This window comes from Meriones unguiculatus, chromosome 12 (genome assembly GCF_030254825.1).
Source record: "Meriones unguiculatus strain TT.TT164.6M chromosome 12, Bangor_MerUng_6.1, whole genome shotgun sequence".
Classification (NCBI taxonomy): Eukaryota; Metazoa; Chordata; class Mammalia; order Rodentia; family Muridae; genus Meriones; species Meriones unguiculatus.
Window position 1 is genome coordinate 17833791 of NC_083360.1, and position 12240 is coordinate 17846030.

The window sequence follows — 12240 nt, forward strand, 5'->3', positions numbered from 1 at the left end:
GATTTTGGCAATGTTGTTAAATTTTAAAGTATTCTATCCATAATAGAAACATCTTTATGTTTCTCTTTATGGTGTATAAATGGTAACATTATCCTAGGCAAAATTTGGGCATGAGATATCTTTGCACCTCAAAGATATCTTGCACCAATCTCATAGGTAAATTTATTTCTTTATCTTTACAATATTTTTTAAATCGTAATTTTTAAATTGAAATACATTGTGTTTCATTTTTTTTTCTTTCTTCCCTCCAGCCACTCTTGGGTACTATCCCTCCAGCCAATCACATGTACTTTCTTTACTCTCATGTTGATAGGCTCATTTTTACTTTATTATTATTGCTACACACACACACACATACACACACACACATAACTAACCTGCTGAATTGTTGTTTTTATACACATGTTTTCAAGGCTGAATACTCTGCATTGGACAAGCCAACAAGCGGTTCATCCATGGCAAAGGCGAATTCTCCTTCTCCCAGAAGTCATTGCTTGCCTATAATTCTTTTCATAGGATTGAGATCTTGTGAAGAGCTTTCTTCTTTCATGTCAAAGTGCCCATTTATATTGCCACCATTCCAGTCATAATTTTGCAATCATTTCTAAGAGAGATGGCTTCACAGAAGGCTTCCTGGTATTTTCAATCTGATAACCTCCCCATTGTTTCATCTGCCATCTTAGCTATGGTATTATACAAGGCCTGTAATGTGAATTTACCAATTGGGGCTGAACTCCTGATGATCTGTTGATATCTCCACTGTGTCTCGCTGTGGTTCTCTATGACGGTGTCTTTGCTGTGCTTCTTTGGTGAAGGGTAGCAGCTTCTCTGCAGGTATAATGATGAGCCCACCTTGCTTTCTAGGGCTAGTGAGGTCACAGATATGAGGAATTGCAATTGTCATTTTGTTAGACCAGTATGATTCTTTTTTATAATTAAATTTTTATTTATTTATATTAATTAATTTACTTTATTTACTTTATTTCCCAGCTTTATATCCTCCCATTCTCCCTCCTTCCCTCCTAATCCCACCCTTGCTCCCTCATCTCCTCTGTGCCCCTCTCTAAGTCCACTGATAGGGGAGGTCCTCCTCCCCTTCCATCTGACCCTAGCTTATCAGGTCTCATCAGGACTGCCTGCAATGTCCTCCTCTGTGGCCTACCAGAGACAATCCCTGTTCCACTTACTAGGTTAATCCACTTAGATATTGAGATGCCATGGGCTACGTCTGAGCAGGGGTTCTAGGTTATATCCATGCATGGTCCTTGATTGGAGAAACAGTCTTAGAAAAGACCCCTGTGCCCAGATATAGTTGGTCCTTGTGGAGCTCCTGTCCTCCCCCTTCTTTCATATGATTCCCTACACTCTGCCCAAGGCTTGGTTATGAGTCTAAGCATCTGCTTTGATGTTGTGGCTCACACCTGTAGGATATGCTGAGGGAGACAGAGGCAGGAGGATCACAAGTTTGAGGCCAGCCTGGGCTACAGACTATGATTCTTTAATGCATTTTCATCTTCATATTTTTAAGTGAATCTGTTAAGTCCAGCTGTTTCTCCCATTCCTCTTTGACTTTTGTACTTTATTGGCATAAACAAAATACATCTACCTCCTCTCTCACTGGAATTTTTACTGCTTACAGAGAGAACGCCTTTCCATTTCTAAAGTTATATCATGTACGAGAAGGCTAACAGCGGCAGTAGAAACTCAATTGTACCTGGATTGCAGGTTAGTCACAGGGGCTTTTCTGGTTATGTTATGGTTGTTATTTCAAAGACTGATGGAAAATAGAGATATCATTTATGCACAAACTGTTCAGAACTGTATAAAAATGCTACATTGACCATTTTGAGAATAACTTCAATGCACATAGTGGTATCAGTTAACCTACCATAAAACTGCACCATAATAGCCCATGAAAAAGAGCTCAAGTGTTCAAAGAATGGGATCAGAGTGGAACCTGAATATATTCCATGAGGATTTGAACTTGTTTGCATGGAAGTCACTTAATGCTTATCCATTCAGGTCTATTTAAAAGGAATTGCCTCTCCCTAAAGCCTCTCTATTATGACGCTACAGCCTCTAGATTGCAAAATCCATCCACCAAAGAATAGAATACTTGGAAAAAGCTGCCAGATAAACAAGTTCTCACAGGCCTGGGGAGAGATTAAAGAGTGCTACGTGTAGGTATTTCCAAAGATGCCTTTGCTTCTCCTGCTGAACTGCCGCTGTGACAATCCTGGAGATGCATTGAGTTTGGAAGCAGGGAGTTTTCAAAGTGACAGGCTTAAAAAATACAATTCACCTTTTGCCCTTCTACTCCCAGCTGCAGAATACTGGGCCTCCTTAGAAATCCATTGTGTACCTCTGAATATGCTCTGATATCTTTAATAAATAAAGCCAACGTGTCCTGGGCCACAGATTTCCTATTTCCTTTCCTAGTCCAAATTCTTCCCCTTAAATGCAGATCATTAAATTAAGGGAGTATATTTATGGTTTAGAAAACAATAAAAAACAATATTTTGTATCCCTAAACTCTGCGTGCTAACCTCAATGTACTTACAAATCTAGAGAAATAATTAATAGCAAATTCAAACTGGCTCCAAAATTTCTTCCTATCTAAGCTGTGGGTAAAAAAGACAGGAAGGCACATAGGATATGTGGTCAGGATGCTGTCTCAAACCTTTATCAGCATCTCGCTTTAAAAGAGTTAGGAAAAGCTCAGTGTAACAGGAAGGGTGGGAAATGTGAGATTTTACTCTGTTTCTGACCACATGCCATTTCATGGCTCTGGTCACTTAACTCTTGCTGTCCTCAGGTGGGAAAACTTCCCCCTCACACAGTTTATGCCCGTTGATTTCCTCCCTGTCTTTTTTAGCAGTTCCATAAGTGAAAAGGAATTCTGGAATCAGTTTGAGTGTGCTATTAACTATTTCCCTGAATTTTGAAACAACACAGATTAAAGTTCACACCACAGAGATAAGAAATGTATAATCAGTAATAACTCTTGAATTCTGTCATTTTACTTGACAAACTTCAAACAGATTGAAAGGCAAAATTTGGTCCAGGGGAAAAAAAAAGTAATTTTGAAAAGTAGCTACCACCCATACACCTATGGAAACAATTTTTGACAAAGAAGCCAAAACCATTCATTGTGGAAAAAAAATGATGCATCTTCAACAAATGGTGCTGGTCTAAATGGATGTCTACATGTAGAAAAATGCAAATAGATCCATACTCATCACCCTGCACAAAACTAAAGTCCAAGTGGATCAAAGACTTCAACATATAACCAGACACACTAAAACAGTTAAAAGAGAAAGTGAGGAAGAGCCTTGAACTCATAGGCACAGGAGACAACTACCTGAACAAACATCAACAGCATAGGCTCTAAGATCAACAATCAATAAATGAGACCTCATGAAACTGAAAAGCTTCTGTAAAGCAAAGGACACTGTCATCAGAACAAAACAATAGCCCACAGACTGGTAAAATATCTTCATCAACCCTACATCTGACAAAGGGCTGATACCCAGAATATATAAAGAAGTTAAATACCAACAAATGAAGTTAATCCAATTAAAGTTGGGGTAGAGAGCTAAACAGAGAATTTTCAACAGAGGAATATCAAATGGCAGAGAAACACTTAAAGAAATGTTCAGCATCCTTGTCATCAGGGAAATGCAAATCAAAACAACCCTGAGATTTAACCTCACACCCATCAGAATGATTAATATCAAAAACTCAAGGGATGATGTATCAAGAGAGGATGTGGAGAAAGAGAAACCCTCCTCAATTGCTGGTAGGAATGTAACCTGTATAACCACTTTGGAAATCAATTTGGAGCTTCCTCAGAAAATTAGGAATGGTGCTACCTCAAGACCCAGCTGTACCACTCTTAGATATATACCCAAAATGTGCCCCACCATTCAATAAGGACATTTGCTCAAGGATGTTCATAGCAGCTCTGTTCTTATTAGCCAGACTCTGGAAACAACCGAGATGTTCTTCAACAGAGGAATGGATACAGAAATTGTGGTACTTTTACCAATTGAATACTACTCAGCAATTAAAAACAAAGAAATCATGCAATTTGCAGGCAAATGGGGGGAACTAGAAAAGATCATCCTGAGTGAGGTAACCCAGAAGCAGAAAGACACAAATGATATACACTCACTTATAAGTGGATATTAGACATATAATACAGGATAAACATACTAAAATCTGTAGTCCTAAAGAAGCTAAGAAACAGGGAGGACCCTAGGGAAGATGCTTAATTCCCATTCAGAAAGGCAGACAAGATAGACATCTGAAGTAGGAGAAGACAAAGAATAGGACAGGAGCCTTCCACAGAGGACTTATGACTCTCTCCACCAGGGTATCACAGAAAATACTGAGACTCAGCAGAACATTGGGCAGAGTGCAGAATCCTTATGGAAAAAGAGGGAGATAGAAAGACCTGGAGGGGATAGGAACTCCACAAAAACAACAGAGCCAAAAAACCTGGGGGCCCATAGTGGTCTTCAGAGACCTATACTCCAATTAAGGACCATGCATGGAGAGGACTTAGACCCTCTCCTCAAAGAAAGTCCATTGACTGTTCAGTTTTCAGGTGAGTTCCCTAGTAAGTGGTACCGGAGCTGTCTCTGACATGAACTCATGGCCTGGCTCTTTGATCGCCTTCCCCTGGGGTATACAGCCTTCCTGACCACAGAGGAAGATTATGTAGCCAGCCTTGATGAGACCTGATAAGGTAAGGTCTAATAGAAGTGGAGGAGGTCCACCCTTATCAGGGACCTAGGGAAAGGGCATAGGGGATGAAGAGGGAGGGAGGGTGGGAATGGGAGGAGAGGAGGAAGGAGGTTGCAGTGGGGATTAAAAGTTAATAAATTGTAATAAATAAATATATAAATAAAATTAAATAAAAAAGAAAAGTAGCTACAAATAGCCCAGCAACAGTCTTATTGATACAATAGTTATCTACTCAAAGCCTCAATTTTCCCATCTACAAAACAGAAATGATAATATCACTATAAAACTTGTTAGAAAGTTCTTCTGTCATCATATACAGAATATATATTTTTATATAATTTCTAGAATTTTATCACAGACTCAGGTGAAAGTGTCAGTCTTTATGGGAAAGCATGAATATAGTGTTTTGTTAAAGAAATCATATGCACTGATTCTTGTAGGAAGCAAATAAGCCTTTCAGAGCCCACACACTCTCCCTCCTAACCTGCTGCTGAAAGTTAAATATCTACTATGTCATTTGTAGATGCCCTCAGACCCTCCCACTTCTAGTCCTTCCCCATTCCTAGGTGTCAACTCCCAATACCGGGTACCATTTTTTTAGGAGTTTAAAAGTACATAGTCCCCAGTGACCCTTGTGGCAATATCTCAGAAGTATTGCCAAACAAAGCTTTAAAAGAAGATGTCAACTCACTTTTTCAACTCGCTGCTATTCCTTAACTCCCACCATTTAGAAGGTCATTATAGAAAATCTAGAAACATTCCTTAAACTGATTGTAATATGCTTTTAATGCATAGGGCAGTGATCCTGATAGCTGTAAGATACATGAACTTTATTTAACCATGTGCAGAAGTCGGTAGGTGTGTAACTGGCTGCCTGCGTGGTTTAACTGTCTATTCCTTAGACTATACAAATCCTCCTCTCCCATTCAATCCTCCTTCCAGAGCAGGGGAAAGAGACTTTGTCTCTCTGTGCCTTTGGAGTTTTATGCAAAAATTATTGTATCAGTAATCACAGTGTTGATGTTTATTTATAGATGTGTGGTTTCCCACTATACTTTGGAAAACCATTTCTGAGTCTCCTCTATGTTAGAGATAAATTGGCAGGATGTATGAGAATGGTAGATGTTACAAATAATCTGATGAACAAGTTAGTAGAATTCCGAGTAGGCAATTTGCTTCTAGAGGTGATTGAGTTTTTAGTAATTTTTTTTGCACATTAATACAAATGAATATTAGATAACTTCTCAGGAGTTACAGAAACAACAGAGGACTGAGAACAAGGCCATACCCTCCGGAAAGGAATTGACATAGAGAGGGAAATGGACTCATGGAGAAGGGGGAAGCCCCCACAGAGAAGAGGAATGCTTGACAGAAAGGGAGAAGGCCCCACAGGGGAAGAAGGCCCTACAGAGAGGAGAAAGGCCTCACATAGTGAGAAGGCCTCAGTGTTAGGATTTACATAGTGGAGCTATGCAAGGGGTTCTTAAATCACTCCACGTGACAGGTCCCACGTGGGAGGTTTATTAAGGAAGGAGAGGGGTTACAGAGACTGTCTCTGGGTAAGGTCACAAAGAGAAAGGGTGGGAGGGGCAAGTCCTCTTATTAGGTGACCTAGAGCATGTGCCAAGGGTGCATGTGGTTTGACAGTCTGAAAACAGTTCTGCTTGTGTCCGGCTGGTGTGGCTTGTGTTGTGCTGTAGCTGAGTTCCTGGAGGTGGCCGTGGAGGTGCCTGGGGTCCCTGAAGTCCCGATGGTCAGGTCCCTGGGGTCTGGCCATAGAGATGCATGTTGACCAAAGTTCACAGAGAGGGAAAAGGCCTCACAGAAGGAGAATATTTCACAGAGAGAAGGAAGGCCTCACATAAAGGTAGAAGGCCTCACAAAGAGAAAGAAGGCATCACATAGGGAAAAGGCTTCACAAAGATGAGGAAGGCCTCACAGAGGGAGAAGGCTTCACAGAGAGGAGGAAGGCTTCTCAGGGAGTGGGACTCTCACACAGAATGGGAGGGTCTCCAGCTTCTGCTTTTTCCCCCAGTGTTGTGTAGAAAAGAGATCAAGCAGGTCCTGGTTTCACTAAGATGAATAGTTTGACATCTGGGACATTGCCCAAGTATGTTTCACGCTCTTCCTAAGTTACTCTTCATCGATACCTTAAAAAGTTTATTTCAGAACAAGCATCAAGGCTTGCAAAAAATTCTCAGAGGTAGCTCCTCTGAGTGGCAGGATCAGGATTGGAGAATTCAGTTCCTCCTAACCTAAGCTACCTTTGCAGTCCAGAGAATGATTCTGAACTACGTACCTAAAGCTCTGTCCTGGGTATCTGGATTGACCACGCAATGCCAGGAAGTGTAATGGGAGCTGGTGCAGGAACACTCCTGCAAAAACTGGTGTAAAGTTCAGGCAGAGGGCAGATGGCAGCAGGTAGGAGAGGGGATGGGGAGGATGTTTTCATGCCCCACATGTTTGGCATAGTAGACACCCTCTGGTCTCTTAAACTTGGCAGGGAAGAGAGAATGCCTTGGCTAAGATAACTGAATCTGCACGTATCCTTGGTATTGATGTACTTTAGTCTGAGTGGGAATGACAGACATCTTTTGTCCAAGTCTGGCAGGTACACAAGAGCAGATTCTCCCTCAGCACAGTTCATCCCACAACAACACAGACACCCATAAGCTCCCTAAGTAATACAAATGCCCTTCTTCCCTTTGATCCACAATTATTCATAAAAATATCCAATATGCTGAAATGCTGTGTGATTTATGAAGCAGCTGAACTCCAAATACTCTTAAATCCTCCCATCCCTCATGGAAAGGAAAAGGGGATATAAACTAGCTTGTATAATAAGCAACGGTGGATGCCAAAGTCAGAGCAATAAGCATCAAGATAATACAGAGCTGCAAAACGCAGGACTGAGTCCAAAACAAAGCTGATGAAGGGGAGTTGAGAGTAAAATGCCAGAGATAACAAGTGCGCCCTGAGTTCAAAGAGACAGAGGAAGAAAAGAATATATAACTAACACATGTCACTTGTTATTAGGGAAAATGTTCTGTCCCGGGGATTTTCTTTTTAGGAATTGCTTCATTTATAGTGAATCAGGCATTGTTCAATTGTGTCAAAAACCAGCCAATGGATTCTCTCTAAGAGCAGAGGATTCAACGAGGAGGTAAAGCAGAGACAGGCATAGGCACATTGAAAACATGCCACAGCACTCTGCTACACATCAAACAAGGTGTGGTTTCAGGATTAAATGGACAGAGAATCTTAACAGCAGGCTTTTTCTGTAGAAAATAGTAAAGATACTTGCAGAGAACATTCTGGCTCAGGGATCAAAAGAACCCATATGTCTAAAGCATTAAAAAGCATTTGTTACTATACTAAAATATCGTGGTCAAGACATGTTTTAAAGAAGTTATGTAGGCTTGTAGTTACAGAGTAGAGGTCCCTAGTGGTGAAGAAAGAAGGCACAGGCATCCAGAGAGGAGAAATGAGTGACCACATGTCCTCACACGGGAGGCTGAGGATGCAAACTCGATGGGTTGAAGCTATAGACTTTCAAAATTTGCCCTTGGTTCCTTATTTTCTCCTAAATTTTTCCTTCCTAAAAATTCCATTACCCTGTCAAACAGTGCCATCAAACTAATACTTGAGCCTCTGGGTCATTTTTCTCCTATAAGTCACCATACCAGTAACTGACATAATCAAAACCTTTTAATTAAGTGATAGAAATAGCAACACATAAATGCTTGGCAATCATGAATGTGTTATAATTTTATATATTTTTGACCTCTAATATGATACCCATGTCTTCTATGAGATTATTTTTATACTATGCACATAAGGGAATACAATGAATGAGATTTTTAGTTTCCTGTGAAAGAATATAATAAAATGATTTCCAAAATTTTATATAATGTATATTACATATGTTTTTTATTTAGTCTACGCACAAATTGTTAAGCAATAGACAGCATAAAAGCTCCTAAATATACACAGGTTTAGATTTCTGGACCTCATGTATGTGTTACATTAAATGACAAAGAAAATTAAGGTTACTTATCAAGCAACATTAAAACAGGGCTATTTTCAAAGATTATAGGTATCTACTCAATATAATCTCCAAATTGTGTTAAAATGGAAGAGGGGGACAGAAGAACAGCATCAGATGAGGATATTTGATGGCACAGTGACGGTCAGAGCAGTGGGTGTAAACTGAAGTCACTTCTGATATTGGATAAAGTAGTCTGAAGCAAAAATGCCACCAAAGTAAAAAATAATAATAATAATAATAAGGGATTTTATTTTCCTTTGGCATATCCAAACCTTACTGGTGCCTAATCACTAATCACACCTTCATTTTATTCTAGTGAGACCAGATACAGATTTCTAACGTATGGAATTTCAAGGAAACATTAGTTTGGCTAAATTTGAGGTAATCTGTTGCAATAGAAATGGAACCAATAATTGACCCAGCTTGAGACACTCCCACTCTTACCATAGAGATCCAGCCCCTGCCATTAATAATGATACTTTGCTATGCTTGAAGAGAGGAGCCTAACTTGATGGTAGTCTGGAGGCTCCAGGCAGCAGCAGATCAGGACAGATGTTGCAACGTGTAGAAGCCAAACATGAGACAGAGCTCAGGATGTCCTGTGAAGTGGTGGGGAAAAGAAGGACCAGGAAGGGACAAGAACCTCACAGGAAGAACAACAGAGACAATTAACCCAGTCACATGGGGCTTTCAGAGATTGAGACATCTACTAAGGAGCATGTAGGATCTGGACCTAGGATCCCTAAACACATGTGGTTGATAGGCTGCTTGGTCTTTATATGTGTTGTCTGATGAGTGGGAGAAGACAAGGAACAGGACAGGAGCCTTCCACAGAGGACCTCTGAAAGACTCTCCCCACCAGGGTATCAAAAGAGATATTGAGACTCATAGCCAACTCTTGGGCAGAGTGTGAATCCTTATGGAAGAAGAGGGGGATAAAAAGGCCTGGAGAGGACAGGAACTCCATAAGGAGAACAAGAGAGCCCAAAACCTGAGACCATGGGGGAGGGGCTGCAGAGACCAATACTCCAACTAAGGACCACACATGGAGAGGACCTAGACCCCATGGTTTGCTCATTTTCCAAGTGGGTACCCTAGTAAGGGATACAGGGGATGTTTCTGACATGAGCTCAGTGGCCGGCTCTTTGATCACCACCCCCTGAGGGGTGCAGCCTTGCCAGGCCACAGAGGAAGACCATGCAGCCAGTCCTGATGAGACCTGATAAGTTAACGTCAGATAGAAGGAGAGAAGGTCCTCCTATATAAGGGGACTAGGGAAAGGGCATGGGGGGTGGGGTGGGTGGAACTGGGAGAAGACCAGGGAAGAGGCTGCAGTGGGGATTCAAAGTGAATACATTGTAATAAGTAAATATGCAGATAAAATTCGATTGAAAAAGAAAAAAACATTTATGTACAGAGCATTCCATTAGAAATCAGGACACATATTCTTTTTTTTATTATTATTTTTCAATGCAGTTTATTCGGGAACCTTGAACAATCATCTGACCCTGGGGAAAGCCAGCCCACAGCTTAAATAGCCTCTGGGTAGCCAACCCCAGCGTGCCACGTGGGCAATGCAGATAGGTCCACATACATGGAAGCAAGCCAGATCCTCGGCCCTAGCCAAATGTGGAATTGTTCGTGACAGAGAGCACTCACCATCGGGAAGGTGGAAGGCGGAAACCAGCTCCATCTTTAAGGCACGGCATTCTACAGTTCCCCCTTTTTGTTTTAGACGCATCAGGCAAGAGTAGAGGTCTGATCTCTGATATTAGAAATAAATTGGGACTTTGTACTGATGTTCATTTAGGTGTCATCCACCCAAAGAGCATCAGACCCGTCTGATACCTTTTTCTCAGAGGCGGGACCTGGGGTATCAACCCGCATGCAATCAGACATGCCTGTGGTATATATGCAAGATTAGAGTCTCACAACAGTGTGATGCAGCCATGACCATTCAGGCCTTTACAGCCATTGAAGCAGGACATTCGCCCCAAGCATGGTTGAATACCATAAAAAGCTAAAATGCTATGCTCAGGATGCGAGGCTAAGCACTGCACTCAGGGTCAGCCGCTTTGGACCCAGAGAAGAGCATGTCTGATCACATATTCTTTTTGTTGTAATTAGTGTCTATCTCTAGTTAGATTCAGTCAACCCAACAACACTTTAATATATGTGTAACAAAATTAAGTGACATATTCTGTCTCAGACTTTGTCTTTGAGATATTCAACAAAACAGTAACCTGAAACACTAATATTACCATTATTACTTTTGCTGTATGTCTCCAACTATTCTTTTTGAATCAAAAATGGGATAAGCACAGTCGTAAGACTGTGTATCATGCAATGGAATATTTTAATATATATATACAATATAAACTTATTAACTTTAATAAATCTTATTTACTCATCTATCAATTTGTTCACTTTTACCCCATTAACTTACAGAAAAAAATGATACAATGATTTCAGTATCACATGTAGAAGGCTGTTGTTAGTTACTACTTTGTGTTAATTATGAAAACATTTTTATTTTTAAAGTAATTTAAATTCCTACTGTAAACAATCTATAAGATTTATATAAAGATAATATAATTTTGAAAACTATACTGAAGAAATCTAAAACTTCATTGAATCAAACAAACTATCTTATCCTCAGCCATGACAACAACAAATATTTAGGCCAAGAATTTGTTCAATTACTTTTATGAGTCTTGTGGTCACTATTGTCTAGTGTTATCCTATCTACTAATTATTTATATATCTCCATATGTATTCAGTATTTATGGTTTATGATTTTCAATTTATTTAGCCAGAAAAATGTAAAATAATGAAGTGGCTGAGTTAAATAGCACATATCTAAAAGCAGTTATTCCATGTCACATGAAATTGATGTTCGCTTTCTAAGTTCAAAGAGCGTCAAATGTTTTATTGAAATACTAAAATTAGGCTGTGGTTACCATTTATAGTTAGCTTGCCTAGCATGTAGAAGGCCCTTGTTTTCAATCTCAGGCAGTGACACAAATATTTAGTGAAGTAAAAATTATTTACATTACTTGATATATAATTAAACTGAAAATAATATTATAAAATGTAATAATTTAATTTATTTCTGTCAGGTACTTTTCTCCTTCTCCTTTTCACTTAAGAATGACTCAGCAAGTGGGAATTGGGCCATGCAGTTAATAATGCAGGCAGGAACACTCTGAGTTTTCAGACTCGATGCATACAATTTCAGCTGGAAAAACAAGAAAATCATGTAATTAACTGACAATATAATACTCCTTTAATATAGGGAATTGAATCTCACACCATTTCAAGGAAAGAATGAATATTGTTATTAGTCTGTGGGCATTCAAAAGCTCTATAAAATAGTTAGCACACAAGTTGGTCTTCTATGTAATGGGTAGCGTATGCCAGGCAGTATAGGAGGCTAGCTGACT